This window comes from Cucurbita moschata, unplaced genomic scaffold (assembly GCF_002738365.1).
Source record: "Cucurbita moschata cultivar Rifu unplaced genomic scaffold, Cmos_1.0 Cmo_Scf00092, whole genome shotgun sequence".
NCBI classification, from domain to species: domain Eukaryota; kingdom Viridiplantae; phylum Streptophyta; class Magnoliopsida; order Cucurbitales; family Cucurbitaceae; genus Cucurbita; species Cucurbita moschata.
Window position 1 is genome coordinate 64,374 of NW_019268608.1, and position 14,631 is coordinate 79,004.

General features: G+C 35.4%; 1 pseudogene; it reads right to left on the minus strand.

Annotated features, from left to right (window-relative positions):
• Nucleotides 1-1,107: 1,107 nt before the first annotated feature.
• On the minus strand, nucleotides 1,108-2,250 carry LOC111439344 (annotated as a pseudogene).
• Nucleotides 2,251-14,631: the final 12,381 nt, after the last annotated feature.

Sequence of the window (14,631 nt, forward strand, 5' to 3'; positions counted from 1 at the left end):
TTTTTTTTAATTATGTTAGCAATTAGTCAATTTAATCAATTCATCCTTTATGTTTATTTATTTATTTTTAATTATGTTAGTCATTACTTTCGGCTATTCATGGACTTTCTAAATTAAGGATTTTATTTTTTGTTGGGTCAAAACATCCTTAAAGCACAAAATTGAAGTTGTAGTTAGTCAATTATAATATTTGACGTGCTAATTTTCAAACTACTTTAAATGCGTCTAAAGAAAGTATGAGAATAACTTAGTGTCACTAATCTGACACGTGTTGGGCATGTACGGAACATTTGTTAATACAATGGATACATTACAAATTTATAATCCATCGTATCAGACACTTGACATTGAATATATTTTGAGAGTGAAACGTACATTAAGCTTTTTTTTAAGTATACAAATATATATATGAATTTATCTCTAATATAAAATTGATAAATTTTTTTGAAATAATTCTTTTTAATTAATGTATCATTGTCACATCGGTGTCTAGGTTTCTTAAGAATGACATGTTACTGTTAGGAACAGAAAAAGAAAACCGTAAATATCATAAGAATTGGGAGAAATCTCTCATCCAATTGAAGAATGACTAAATCAAATCTAATTCAAATAACTAGATCAAATCTAATCAAAATAACTCAATCAAATCTAATCCTAACAATCTCTCCCTTAAACTGAACACGAATAGTAATCAGTTTATATTTACGACCTCATACCAAACTTCCACTAGGTAACTTCATCAATTCTCATGTGTCATTTCTGTTTATTGCTTTAGATCCATGGCTTGCCTCCATTTCTCACTCTTCAATGCTTCTTTAAAGTTTACCAAGTTTGCAGGTTCAGTAGGGGTAAACATGGCTGAGCTTCATCATCTTCTTTACAAAAAAAAACTTCTCCTATTGCATAGTCTCTCATCCAGACTGGTGGTCTCTTATTCCTTGCCTTATTCGTGCTAGGAGAGCTTGCTTCAGCCAAAGAGCCAGATGAAATGTTTTCCTCCGCAGTATTTTCATCTGCCACTTCTATATCATAGAGTCTATAAGCTTTTGACTCTTCACTAACTCCTAGCAAAACATAACTCAAACTATTATCATCTAGCTTAGTTCTCTAAGCTGCCTCATCTTTTTGTCTCTGAATCAACTTGAGCTCACAATATTGTTCTTCTTCCTTCTACTGCAGCTCCAGAACTAATCGTTGCTGTGCTTTTTCTACCCTTCTTCTATTCTCTTCCAGCATTTTATCTAGCTCTTTTCTCTCTTTTCGTGCTTGTTATTCTTTTTGTCTTGTAGCAATAAGAGCAACTTCTTTCTCTTTCTCAAGCTGCACATCAACATCATCAAACAACTTCGTGCGACCTTCCTCTATTCATCCCTGTATTTCTAATTTAATCTCTTCAGCGTTTAGCCTTTCTTCAACCTTCTTCTGAATTAGTTCTTCCATCCTCTTAGCTGCATCTTCTTCTAACTTCTTCAACTCTGCTTCATGCCTTTTCTTCTCTTCTTCCTCTTTCTTAAGCTTCTCTATGGAATGATTTCAATCAGTTGATGCACAACTAGGACTGGAACTGTACGATTTGGGGAAAGGAGATAACGAGGAAGACCTACTTCTGCGTTGACAACTGAGGGAACTTGAACTGCTGCTTCTCCTGGAATGGGTAGTGAAATGATAGGGGGAAGAACTTGGGTCCTTTCTGTTAGGTTATGGAGTCTGATACTTATTTATAGCTTGGTCAACGGTTATATCCGGTAAAGCTATATCTGGTAAAGCTATATCCGATAAAGCTATATATGGTAAATAACTATATATAATAGATGGTTAAATCGGGTAAAGATATATATAGTAAATAGCTATATATAGTAGATGATTAATCTGGTAAAGCTATATATAGTAAATTGAACTATATATATATCCCGTCCGGTAGAGCTTTGAGATGTACTTTCTATTCTCTATAATTCTCTCTTACTGTACATACGTGAAATCATCATTAGAAAATTCCTTTTAGCCAGAGTTCTCCTTGCACTTTTCTCTATCCTTTTCATTGTGTTCATCTAGATTGAGCGTGTGCGTTGTTGTGCGATCCTAACACCTTCTGCTTCTCTGACTATGGCGAGAGGAATTGGAGCGGTGAGTGTACGATAGAGACCTTGAACCACTTCTCCCCTTAAGTTTCAATTGAGTTTGAACGGCTGCTACAGGTTGAGATATACCATGCAATACGAACATTCGATTCAAGGACATCTTTGTCCCCATGATTAAGCCTCTCTTAGGATGAAACACCTTGCATGTTTCATTTTGAAACAAAAAGGTAACCCCCTTTGCTTGCAATTTACCACTACTCAACAAATTGTTCCTCAGGTCTGGCACAAGAACACTCCTGTGATTATCATTATGATTCCATTCACTTCCAGCCGTACATTACCCTTTCTGGTTACAACCATGCTTGAGTTGTTGCCCAGCTTCCCTGAATCTCTGAAACTTCCATCAAAATCTAAAAAATATGCCTTCTTCCCACACATATGATTGCTACATCCCAAGTCAAGGAACCACATATCTTCTCTATTGGCCTTATTCATATTCACGTAAGCCATCAGCGACATCTCTTCTCGGTTCTCTACATAGTTTGTCTCCTTCTCCTTGCTTTGACATTCCCATTGAAAATGTCCTAGCTTGTGACAGTTATAGCACTCCACTGTGGCCTTATTGAAGGTTTGTCTGCCTCGTCTGGTATTGCTTTGACATTCCCATTGAAAATGTCCTAGCTTGTGACAGTTATAGCACTCCACTATGAACTTGTTGAAGGTTTGTCTGCCTCGTCCCCTTCCTCTGTCTCTAAAGCTTCCACGACCTTGGCTCCTTCCTCCAGCAGACTGCACAAGGGGACTCTCCATCAATATACTTTTATTATCACATACGTAGAAGACTACTGCTTCTAGTTTTAACTAGTTTAGGGCATGACCCTGATACCAAAATGTTAGGAACAGACAAAGAAAACTGGAAAGATCAGAAGAATTGGGAGAAATCTCTTATCCAATTGAAGAATGACTAAATCAAATCTAATTCAAATAACTAGATCAAATCCAATCGAAATAACTCAATCAAATCTAATCCCAACAGTTACCATATCTATTTGGTATCATATTTATGTCTCGTATCTATATCTCATTTTTATTTTTGTGACTCTGAGATATTTTGCTTTTATAAATAGATATCTTCACGAAAATAAGTTTAATTTATGTTGAGATGGAGAATAAAAATTGACACTTAAAGGACGTTGATACTTGGGACTTTGATTCCTCTTAGTGTGAAGCTTGCATCTTGCAATTACTTGGGTAGAGAATGTGTTTCACTTAAAATTCACTCAAGAGAAAATAGTCAAATAACGAACCATATTTGAGAGAGGATAACTTTTTTTTTTTTTTAAACCTTTGAGAAATAAGAAAGAATAAAAATCAAAACATGGCATGAATGACATCTTCTTCAATCTTTGTTTTGTTCTCGTATAAGAAAGAATAAAAATCAAAACATGGCATGAATGACATCTTCTTCAATCTTTGTTTTGTTCTCGTGAATGTATATATATATAAAAAAAAAAGGCATGAATGACATCTTCTTCAATCTTTGTTTTGTTCTCGTGAATGTATATATATATAAAAAAAAAATTATATATTTTTAGATATAATTTAAGATTACCTATTTAATAAAACTCCGTCCAAACTTCTACTCATAAATTTAATTATTATTTGTATACAATTGTTAATATGTAAGAAAATACACGTTCAAAATGTTTATACTATTGGTAATACACTAGCCTCGGTTGTTTGACTAAAACAATGCAACCATTGACCAAACTAAAGAATTTGATTCAAAGCTATCTCCTAATAGAGGGAGGCTCAATTAGACTTTGTTGTAAGATTCGACCCTATCAATTTGAATAGCGTTCTCCAACTATAAATATTGAACTCCAAAGTATTCACGAGCAAAGTAAGTTTGTTGAAACTATCTATAAAAGTGTTCCAAAGTGAGTCGTGGAGAAGATTTTCCTTAAAATCTACTTCCAATTAAGGATTTCAATGATGAAGAAGTGCAAGTTGTTGGAAGGTTTTCCGTGGAAAATTTCAAAGGTGGTAGATATAGTTGAATTTACAAGTGTGTGGTGAATGGTCTTTTCAGTCCCATATAGGCTTTGACCCCAAATTTTATATTATTGTGATAGAAGCTATAAATGACAATAATATTCATTGGTCAGATATTTCAATTGTGAAGAAGTTTCGTCATATGCATTGGCCCCAATCCTATAATCTCTTATCTTTTGAGGAATTCATCAAATTCCCTCCCCACAAGTAGTAGTATAACTACTTGATTGCTTTCTTTACTTACAATAAGTCCTCTCTCTATATGTGCTTGTGAGACACTACTCTCTTTTATCTATAAAAATGGCATAGCCATAATGATATAATAATCCTTATATAAGTATCTTTTCTTTTTCTCTCATACCCACCTATATAGCCATAATGATATATAATAATCCTTATATAAGTATCTTTTCTTTTTCTCTCATACCCACCTATATAGCCATAATGATATATAATAATCCTTATATAAGTATCTTTTCTTTTTCTCTCCTACATTACTCTCTTTTATCTATAAAAATGGCATAGCCATAATGATATAATAATTCTTATATAAGTATCTTTTCTTTTTCTCTCATACCCACCTATATAGCCATAATGATATATAATAATCCTTATATAAGTATCTTTTCTTTTTCTCTCCTACATTACTCTCTTTTATCTATAAAAAGGGCATAGCCAAAATGATATAATAATCCTTATATAAGTATCTTTTCTTTTTCCCTCTTACCCACCTTATACATAACATGTTAAAGTAACTCATACTTCAAAAAATAATTTCTCTCTTTAGGAGATGCAGGATATCGATCCCCGTACCTCTCGCATGCTAAACAAGCGCTCTACCATTTAAGCTACATCCCCACAATTTTTGCATCACAAAACCCTAAATTTCCCGTCATCAATAATAGTGAAAATGAAGAAATATTGCTACCCAACATGTCATGAATAAGGAAAAATTGAAAAGAGATAATATATTTAATAATAGATAGTCTTATTTTTGGAGATATAGGATATCGATCCCCATACCTCTCGCATGCAAAGTGTCATGGTCATACATCTTTGGTTGTGCGGCGTCGTGATTTTGACACGCTCACGACTAGCCTTGAGGGGAATCAAGCCCCATATATATTTTTCGCCCCGGCTTTGTGGCTTCGTTGGACCTTAGGCGAGGTTCGTCTTCGCCCATTGAACGTCGCTTGTGCGGAATCCAAGCTTGTTCGACCATGCACGCCGCCTAGGCGTGCATCTTCAATCGTCTGCGACACATCCGACTTGTCTCTACGCTAGGCCAACTCATTCGGCTCGACCTTGCCTCCACTCGGGCCAAGGTCTCTCAATACAACGTCGCATCTCATCTCGTCATCTCGATCCCCATCGATAGGGTCCATATGTCTTGACGCCATCCCAAGTCTCGGGATGTCATCGGCCATCATAACTCGCTCGGTCATGCCATCGAGAATGGGCTCGCGTGTCGTTCATCTCATCAGGGCTTCCTGAACATCCATCCATCCGGGTTCTATCGAGGCATAGGCCCTCCCATGCCCATGCCGAGTCATTTACGGATACTGTACCGGATAGCGGGTGTATGTAGCAACCTCCAACACGCGGGCTAGGGCGCAATACCTGCACACCTGTGCCGTCCGGTACTGTCCTTCAAAAACTCATTTCAAAGGAAGTCGCCCGAGACACTCGTCTCGCCACGCTCGCCCACACTGTGACACACGTATGTGCCACAGGGTAGCTCACTTAGGCCACAAGGCCCAGGGGTGGTGGAGAGCTAACACCATGGTACCCCCTATAGTATATTTTGAGCCATTTTCATTCTACCAGGAGTAGACATGATTTTTGTGAGGTGTCATACGGTGTCGTGCATTGTCCATCCAATGTCCGATTGACACCAAACTTGGCGAGCATTAATATTTCATATAGACGGACTTAACTCCCGAACTGCATACCCAAATTCCTTTCGAAACCCTGAATTTTGAGGTTAAGGCCCGAGGCCCTACCCGGCCCTTCAACAAGCCTATCTTATCCTTCATGTCTATGCTGATGTCTCTGTTATGCTTGTGTCTCAACATGTCTTCAATGCCCACTTTGCGTGGTGGTGTGTTGGATGATGCATCGTCCTCCTCGATCGCATCATGGCATTCTTCTACGTTGGCCCGCATATGGCCGGATGGGCGTCTCTTGAGGGACGCCCCTTTGCTTGTCATGGCGTGAGGGTCACAACCTACTCTCTTCATAGTAAGGTTGTGACACAAAGCGAGCGCTCTACCTTCTGAGTTACATCCCCATGTTGTTTACATCATAAAACCCTAATGAATCATCATCAATAATAGTGAAAATAAAAAAAAAATATCAAAATATTAATAACAAATAGTTTGGTTTGGTGATGTGGGGCATCGATAATTTTGAAAATGAAAAAATATAATAACAAATTAAATACTTTCTTTTGGAGATGCGGGTTATCAATCCCCGTACAACTCGCATGCAAAGTGAGCGCTCTACCATCTAAGCTACATCTCCACAATTTTTAAGTCACAAAAGCCTAAACGTCTCGTCATGAATAATAGTGAAAATGAAAAAATATCGCTACTCATTATGTTATAAATAAGGAAATATTGAATAGAAATAAAATAGTAATAACGAATAGTTTCTTTTGGAGATGCGAGGTATCGATCCCCGTATCTCTCGCATGCTACATACCACTAGACCTCTCGCACCCTAAGCGAGAATCATACCACTAGACCAAATGCCCTTTCTAAAAAAAATGCAACATTTTTAACTCCTACTCAATATATTTTTTCCTCTCAAGTTTGAAATCTATTTTCTTAAGTGGTTGTTGGACTATAAAACAAAAAGTTGATGGTCTAGTATTTTACTTGTAAGTAAGGCATGTAATATTGAATACTTCCAATATACAAGTGTTATCAAATAAACTACAACCCAACAAATGAATCTTCAGCTCAGTTCATCAATTTGTTTGATTTAATTCTTCTATTTTGCGTCGTATGACAAGAAAATGAAGTTGTCTTGAATGTACCATAGTTTGATTTATGACAAACTCATATGAAATATAATTGCATTAATAGTACTAAGAGTTGGAGTCTATAAACATTTCATGAACTTAAGTGCAACTCATGCTTCATTAAAGACGAGATAAACTTTAATTAAGTAACTAGAACTTTAAATTACTTCGTGTGGAGCTTCAATTACTCTATGTTAGCTACTATCTTTAGGATTTACTAATTGGACATGAGTTCTTGGATTTAGGGGATTGTTTTATGTAATTTTCAACTACAACTTATGTTTTCAAATTTTTAGGTCATAATTTAGGTAGTGGTTGTATATTATGGATGAACACTAGAGTTTCTATCCCGTTCACCACAACTACTCTAGTTTTTGTTTGAAGGCTATAATTGTCATCTATGTTGTATGGCAATAAAATTTGTTTAGATGAAATTTTAGTTAAAGTTGCATATTTTACTTCTTGCAAAAATTTGTTTCTTAGCATAATATGAATTTAGTTGCAGCGTTATTAGGAATAAGATGGAGAAAGAAATTTTCTTTAAAAAAATAAACAGACCCAAGTTCATCTTTGTTGTTGTCTAATTGTGATTTTGCAAAAAGCTTAACTAATATGAAATATCAAGGTAAATTAAGAATATATCCTACACGTCATTCAAGATGACAATAAAATGGAGTTAAATTGAATGCAGTTTTAGTTTCATGTTTAGTAGGTTCAAGATGAAGCATAATTGTATTAATGATATTAAAGAGAAATTCGTGTTTTATTAGAAGAGACCAACTTCATTTAAGGTACTAGGAGTTTAAACTACTTCCATTGTAATTTCAATCACTCCACAATGATTACAAATTTAGGGTTGGCTAATTGGACATCAATTATCAACTTTAGGTTATAATTTAGGTAGTAGCCATTATAATATTAATGAGCATAAGAGTTACAATTCTTCCATGGACCATATGTGTTATAGTTAAATGAATATATATATATATATATTATGTATGTCGAGGTTTGGGTAAAGCACAACGTAGTAAGGAACACCATTGTCAACTCTAGAGCCACCCACAACTCATGATGGAGACCTATGCAAAATATTTTAACATCCTTTGGCATCAAGATACAGGAAAGATGAACGCCGTCAAATTGGAAGCTTTACCTGTCTCAAGAGTCACAATGAGAACTCTAATCAAGCTGGAGCCTTGGACTAGGCAAATTGTTTAGTGATAGTTGAAAATGATGACTTCGACATCGTGTCAAGAATGAACGTCCTGCTGAAACACAAAGTCAGTTACATGCCCCTAGAAAAATGTCTAGTGGTAATGGAGTCTAACCCGATGATCATTCAGAAAAACATCCATCAACCAAGAGGGTTGAAAATGATGTCGATACTACAGTTGAGAAAGAATCATAGCCATGATGAATCTACGCTTGCTGCTATTGTTGTAATTGAAAAGGGGAGCTCGAGTGAGCCAACCTCAATAGAAACCTTGTTGCCATTACATGAACACCACGACGTAAAACAAGGTCAGATAATGGATTTATCCACACCAGGAGAGACAAAAACAAAGTCAGATACTGAAGAAGAGAGACAGAAACAAACCACTGAAGCAACACATGTTCACACAGAAATATCATCTAGACGGATGAAGAGAAGGGTCAGTCGGAAGCGTCAACCACAATAATTTCAAGAAAAATAAAGAGTTCATATAAGTTAAGTTCAAATAAACTTCGAGTCCAAAGCAACAAGAACCAAAGACTGGTGTGAAAATACTATGGACTAGTTAAAATTATCCATAAGATTACAAAGACATCATATAGAATCCAATTGCTCTTATGGATGAGGACTAATCTTGTTGTCCACGTTAGTAACTTGGAACGTTATTATTTTGACCAAGAAGACATCAAGCAGAAGCAGGTGGTATGACATCATACAAATAAGAAAAAGTTTCAAGCGAAGAAAGTAGGAAAGACACGAATAGAGAAGACATGAATACTCAAAAAACCGAGAAGTGATTTTCAACAGCACCTAGTAGGTTGGAAGAGACTCCTCGTTATGAGATCAGCAGGAAGCGCATTGAGAGACCTAAAGTCAGCCTCATCCAATAAATTGTGTGGGGTCAGATGTCACAGTCATGATTGCCCAAGGCGTGTTGCCTGTGGTTGCATGTTGCATGTCTCAACAATTCTTGTAAACAATTAGTTGTCCAAGGCGGTTATTTGGGGAATATTATTGTTTACCGATTATTTGGGCGACACGCCTTGAGCAATCATGACCGTCACAATTGGCTAAGACATTTGTTGTCCATATGTTATTATTGTCCAAGAGACTTCTCATTATGAGGTCATGATTGGCTAAGACATTTAAAGAAGTTTTACCTAGGGCAACTTCTATCACAATCCTCTTCTTGCTCTCTGAAACTTCTTTAAATGTTATTGTTCATGTGTTATTTGGGCGCATCTTCCTTAAAAGGATTGTGACGACAGATGACCTAGGTAAAATTTCTATTGGGAGATTAGTGCAATAGAGAATCTGTGTCCCTTTCCTAAAACCTTTAGCGGACAACATAACAAAGAGTTCCTAGAAAAAATATCATAGAACAATTTGTGTAATGCCTTTGATGTTAGGCTCGAGGCTCTATCTTATCTCCCAAGAATATGGTTCATTCTCTATTCACATAGAAATTCTGCAATAGAAAATGGTACCCTCGTCTTCTTTTACAAAACTTTCTCAAGTCCTCATGCAATGATTTGAAAGTGGTACCCTCATCTTCTTTTATAAGACTACAACGGCCTTCATGGAATGATTATGCTACCTCGGCCTTCTTTAAATGTTATTGTTCACTGTTTATGGTCCAAGTCCCGAAAAAGTAAGTCTTTATGTCAAGAAAGGAGAGGAATCCTCGTAGTTTCCAAGATTTGAAGAGAATCATACATACATTCCTTTGTTTGTTTATTCTCGTTGTTTCCTCTCTTTAATTAACATGTTATAAAGACATTGGTAATTTATAATTAAATATAGCTTCCTTAGCTTCCTTTTTTTTTCTTTTTCTTTCCAAATATCCATCTAAATTACTTCTTGGTTCAAGGTTTAAAAAACCTATTTCAAATCTATTATATTGCATGCTTCAATTTGATATAATTGTTGGGGGCATTTTGAGAATCAAACTCGAGACCTCTCGCACCCGAAGTGAGAATCATACCACTAGACCAAATGCCTTGTAGTGGATCTATCATTTTTAGTTGCTGGTCCATATCTTTTATGCGCCTCAATATTTGAAATTTATCCACATGTTTTTGCCGGAGTAACAGTTATTTTGGAATGTTTTGTTTCAATTCTAGAAATAGAAATGATATCCATAGAAATACATAATTTTACAGTGCAAATAAGAAATACTTGTGATCAAGTTTTAGATAAAAGTAGCAAACATGTTGATAGATATAAAAATAAATTCAAGTTCTTTCTTTGGCCTAATTATCAAATGATATGAATTTAGTTACAGAGTTATTAGGAATAAGATGGAGAAAGAAATTTTCTTTAAAATAATAAACAGACCCAAGTTCATCTTTGTTGTTGTCTAATTGTGATTTTACAAAAAGCTTAACTAATATGAAATATCAAGGTAAATCAAGAATATATCCTACACGTCATTCAAGATGACAATAAAATGAAGTTAAATTGAACGAAGTTTTAGTTTCATGTTTAGTAGGTTCAAGATGAAGCATAATTGTATTAATGATATTAAAGAGAAATTTGTGTTTTATTAGAAGAGACCAACTTCATTTAAGGTACTAGGAGTGTAAACTACTTCCATTGTAATTTCAATCACTCCACAATGATTACAAATTTAGGGTTGGCTAATTGGACATCAATTATCAACTTTAGGTTATAATTTAGGTAGTAGCCATTATAATATTAATGAGCATAAGAGTTACCATTCTTCCATGGACCATATGTGTTATAGTCGTCAAATTGGAAGCTTTACCTGTCTTAAGAGTCACAATGAGAACTCTAATCAAGCTGGAGCCTTGGACTAGGCAAATTGTTTAGTGATAGTTGAAATGGATGACTTCGACGTCGTGTCAGGAATGAATGTCCTGCTGAAACACAAAGTCAGTTGTCGAGATTGGTAATGCGAGTTTGTAACCCATCCATTGAGGTTCTTGGAATGATTCTATAGCTTATCATTTCTATGTTGGGAGTTGTTGGATCATGGGTCTTGGGCGAAGGAATCCTTTATTTACCGCCCTTGGAGTTGAAGGAAGTGTCATAAGGCTAATTTTTTTTCAATTTTTTTTCAATTTATTGATTTTTTTTAGTGATTTTATTTGATTTTATTTCAATTTTGTCAAACTCACTCAGGTGCTCATCTCAATAATTTCAGCCTTGTTGGCGTTGAATAAGAGAGACCTTGAAAATAACCTATAACTATTTAACTGGATTATCACATTAACAATCTGAATCAAATGAAGTGACATTAACCATTTTAATCACCTCAACCCCACTTGTTGAAATTGAAACAAATATCTATAACATAACACTAACATAGGTACGATGTTCATAAAAGTCTTTTTAATCTAAGATACTATTGAACTTGACCATTACAGTGCCCCTCAAAATGAGGTAAAGTTTAAATATAATTGGTGACAAAAGATGAAACTATAAAATAAAAAGAATTAAGAAAATAACATTCAATTTCAGAGAATCAAACCAGAATCTCCTAGGTGAAAGACAAATATCCAAACCGTTGGACAACAATGAATTTTTGGTGTAGTTGTCCTAAAGTCTTTTGTCTAATCGCCGAAGAGTTTTACTATGATATTTTGGGTAATGTCTAACTCTTCGACACGTCCTTTCATGTGTGTGATAGAGTTCTCAGAGTTACTGCGATGTTTCGAGTTGTTCGATCGTGTGGCTCTTTCTTCAAAAGGGTCAACATCAAACGCCAGGTCTTTGATTGGCAACCCATCTAGAGGAGCGTCTTTGATCTCAACCATGACATCGTTCAACAAGAGAGACCTCGAAAACGACTGGATTATCGCATTAACCATTTGAATCACTTGCTCATCTCAACCATGATGTCGTTCAACAAGAGAGACCTCGAACACGATTGGATTATCGCATTAACCATTTGAAATTGAACAAAATATCTATAACATAACTCTAACAAAGGTACAAAGTTCATAAAAGTCTTTTTAATCTAAGATATGAATTGTAAAATAAAATGAAATAAGAAAATAATATTCCATTGTCGAGAATTGAACTCGAGTCTCGAGGGTGAAAGCTAGATATCCTGATCGCTGGAGGACAATGGATTTTTTGTGTTGATGTCCTGAAGTCTTTTTTCAGATCGCTGAAGAGTTTTAGCATGATCTTTTGCTTAATGTCTAACTCTTCGACACGTCCTTCCCTGCGTGCGTTAGAGTTCTCAGGGATACCGCAACGTTTCAAGCTGTTCGATTGTGTGGCTCTTTCTTAAAAAAAAGTCAATATCAAATGTTAGGTCTTTGATTGGCAACCCATCCAGGGGAGCGTCGATTGCATCGATTCCATCAACGGTCTTCCCATGAGTTTATGGTGCATGACCCATTTTTTATACCATTCACCTTCGAGCACTACCCTAGTTTTGCATCGTCCATGAGATGCTTTGCGGCTAACGTAACTCTCAGGTCGTATGAGAAAGTTCCTTTAGCCCTCAACTCTCAGGTCGTATGATAGAGTTCTTAGAGCTACCGCGACATTTCGAGGTGTTTGATCGTGTGGCTTTTTCTTCAAAAGAGTCAATATCAAACGTCAGGTCTTTAATTGGTAACCCATCAAGGGGAGCATCGATTGCATCGATTCCATCAACGGTCATCCCATGGGTTTATGGTGCATGACTCATTTTTTATATCATCCACCTTTGAGCGTCATCGTCCATGAGATGCATTGTGGCCAACGTAACTCTTAGGTCCTATGAGCAAGTTCCTGTAACCTTCAAGTTTTGTTATACGTCAAAAATAAAGTTCTTTAATTCCTTAGCATCTCCATTCCCATTTAAGGGTTTGTGTTTTTGAATTTTCAGTTTGTTAAGCCCATCATGAGCTTGGCTTGGGGTGTGGTTCTCTACGACCCTCCTTGTCAAACTCACTCTGGTGCTCATCTCAGTCATCTCAGCCATGATGGTGTTCAACAAAAGAGGCCTTGAAAATGACCGGATTATCACATTAACCATTTGAATGACGTCAACCTCACTTGTTGAAATTGAACCAAATATCTATGACATAACACTATTAAAGGTTCAAAGTTCATAAAAATCTTTTTAATCTAGGCTACTATTAAACTTGACCATTATAGTGCCTCTCAAACCAAGTTCATAAAAGTCTTTTGAATTTAAGATACTATTGAACTCATTGAGAAGTAAAGTTTAAATATAATTGGTGACAAAAGATGAAACTATAAAATAAAAGAAATAAGAAAATAAAATTTCACTGTCGAGAATCAAACTCGGGTCTCCTCGATGAAAGCCAGATCTTCTGTGTAATGTCTAACTCTTCGACACATTTTTTTATGTGTGTGATAGAGTTCTCAGAGCGACCGCCACGTTTCTTGTTGTTCGATCTTGTGGCTCTTTCTTCAAAAGAGTCAACATCAAACATTAGGTCTTTGATTGGAAACCCATCCAGGGGAGCGCCAATTGCTTCAATTCCATTAATGGTCTTCCCATGATTTTTTTGGTGTATGACCAGTTTTTTATACCATTCACCTTCAAGCGCCGCCATAGTTTTGCATCGTCCATGAGATGCATTGTGGGCCAATGTAACTCTCAGGTCCTCTTAGCAAGTTTCTATAGTCTTGAAGTATAATATCAAAACATATTAACGTATTTGATATGTTAAATATTAAAATAATTGATGTGTACAATAAACATTAAATAAAAATATATATTTGAAATTTGAATGCGATTCATATTAATTAAACATATATTATGATATTCTACGACATTTTAATATTATTTAAATAAGATATTATATCTTAATGTATTAGGTATTCAAATATATAATTTGACAAAAATTATCACAAGTTCACGGTAAATAGAACCCTAGGGTTAAATCAAAAAGCATCAAACACTAAATACTGTGACATTTTAGGTGATATTTTGCAGAGGAAGCTGATAAGGTCTTCAAAGAGCATGTGGTCATGTCCGACATTTTAGGTTAACAACATGGCACCAGAAATTCTGATACTGATAATTAATTACAAACCTTTGAATAAGGTTTTAATATAAATAAGATATCCAATCTAAAACAAAAAGGATTTGATAAAAAGAATTTATAGTCAAATATTTTTATAAAATTCGACATGAAATTGGGATTTCGGAAAATTCTAATTTCCTAAAAGGACAAATATAAAATAGCATTTATGTCAAATTTAGAAAATACGAGAGGAACGTTATGCCATTTAGGCTAAAAAACGCTCCATCCGAATTTCAGAAGATT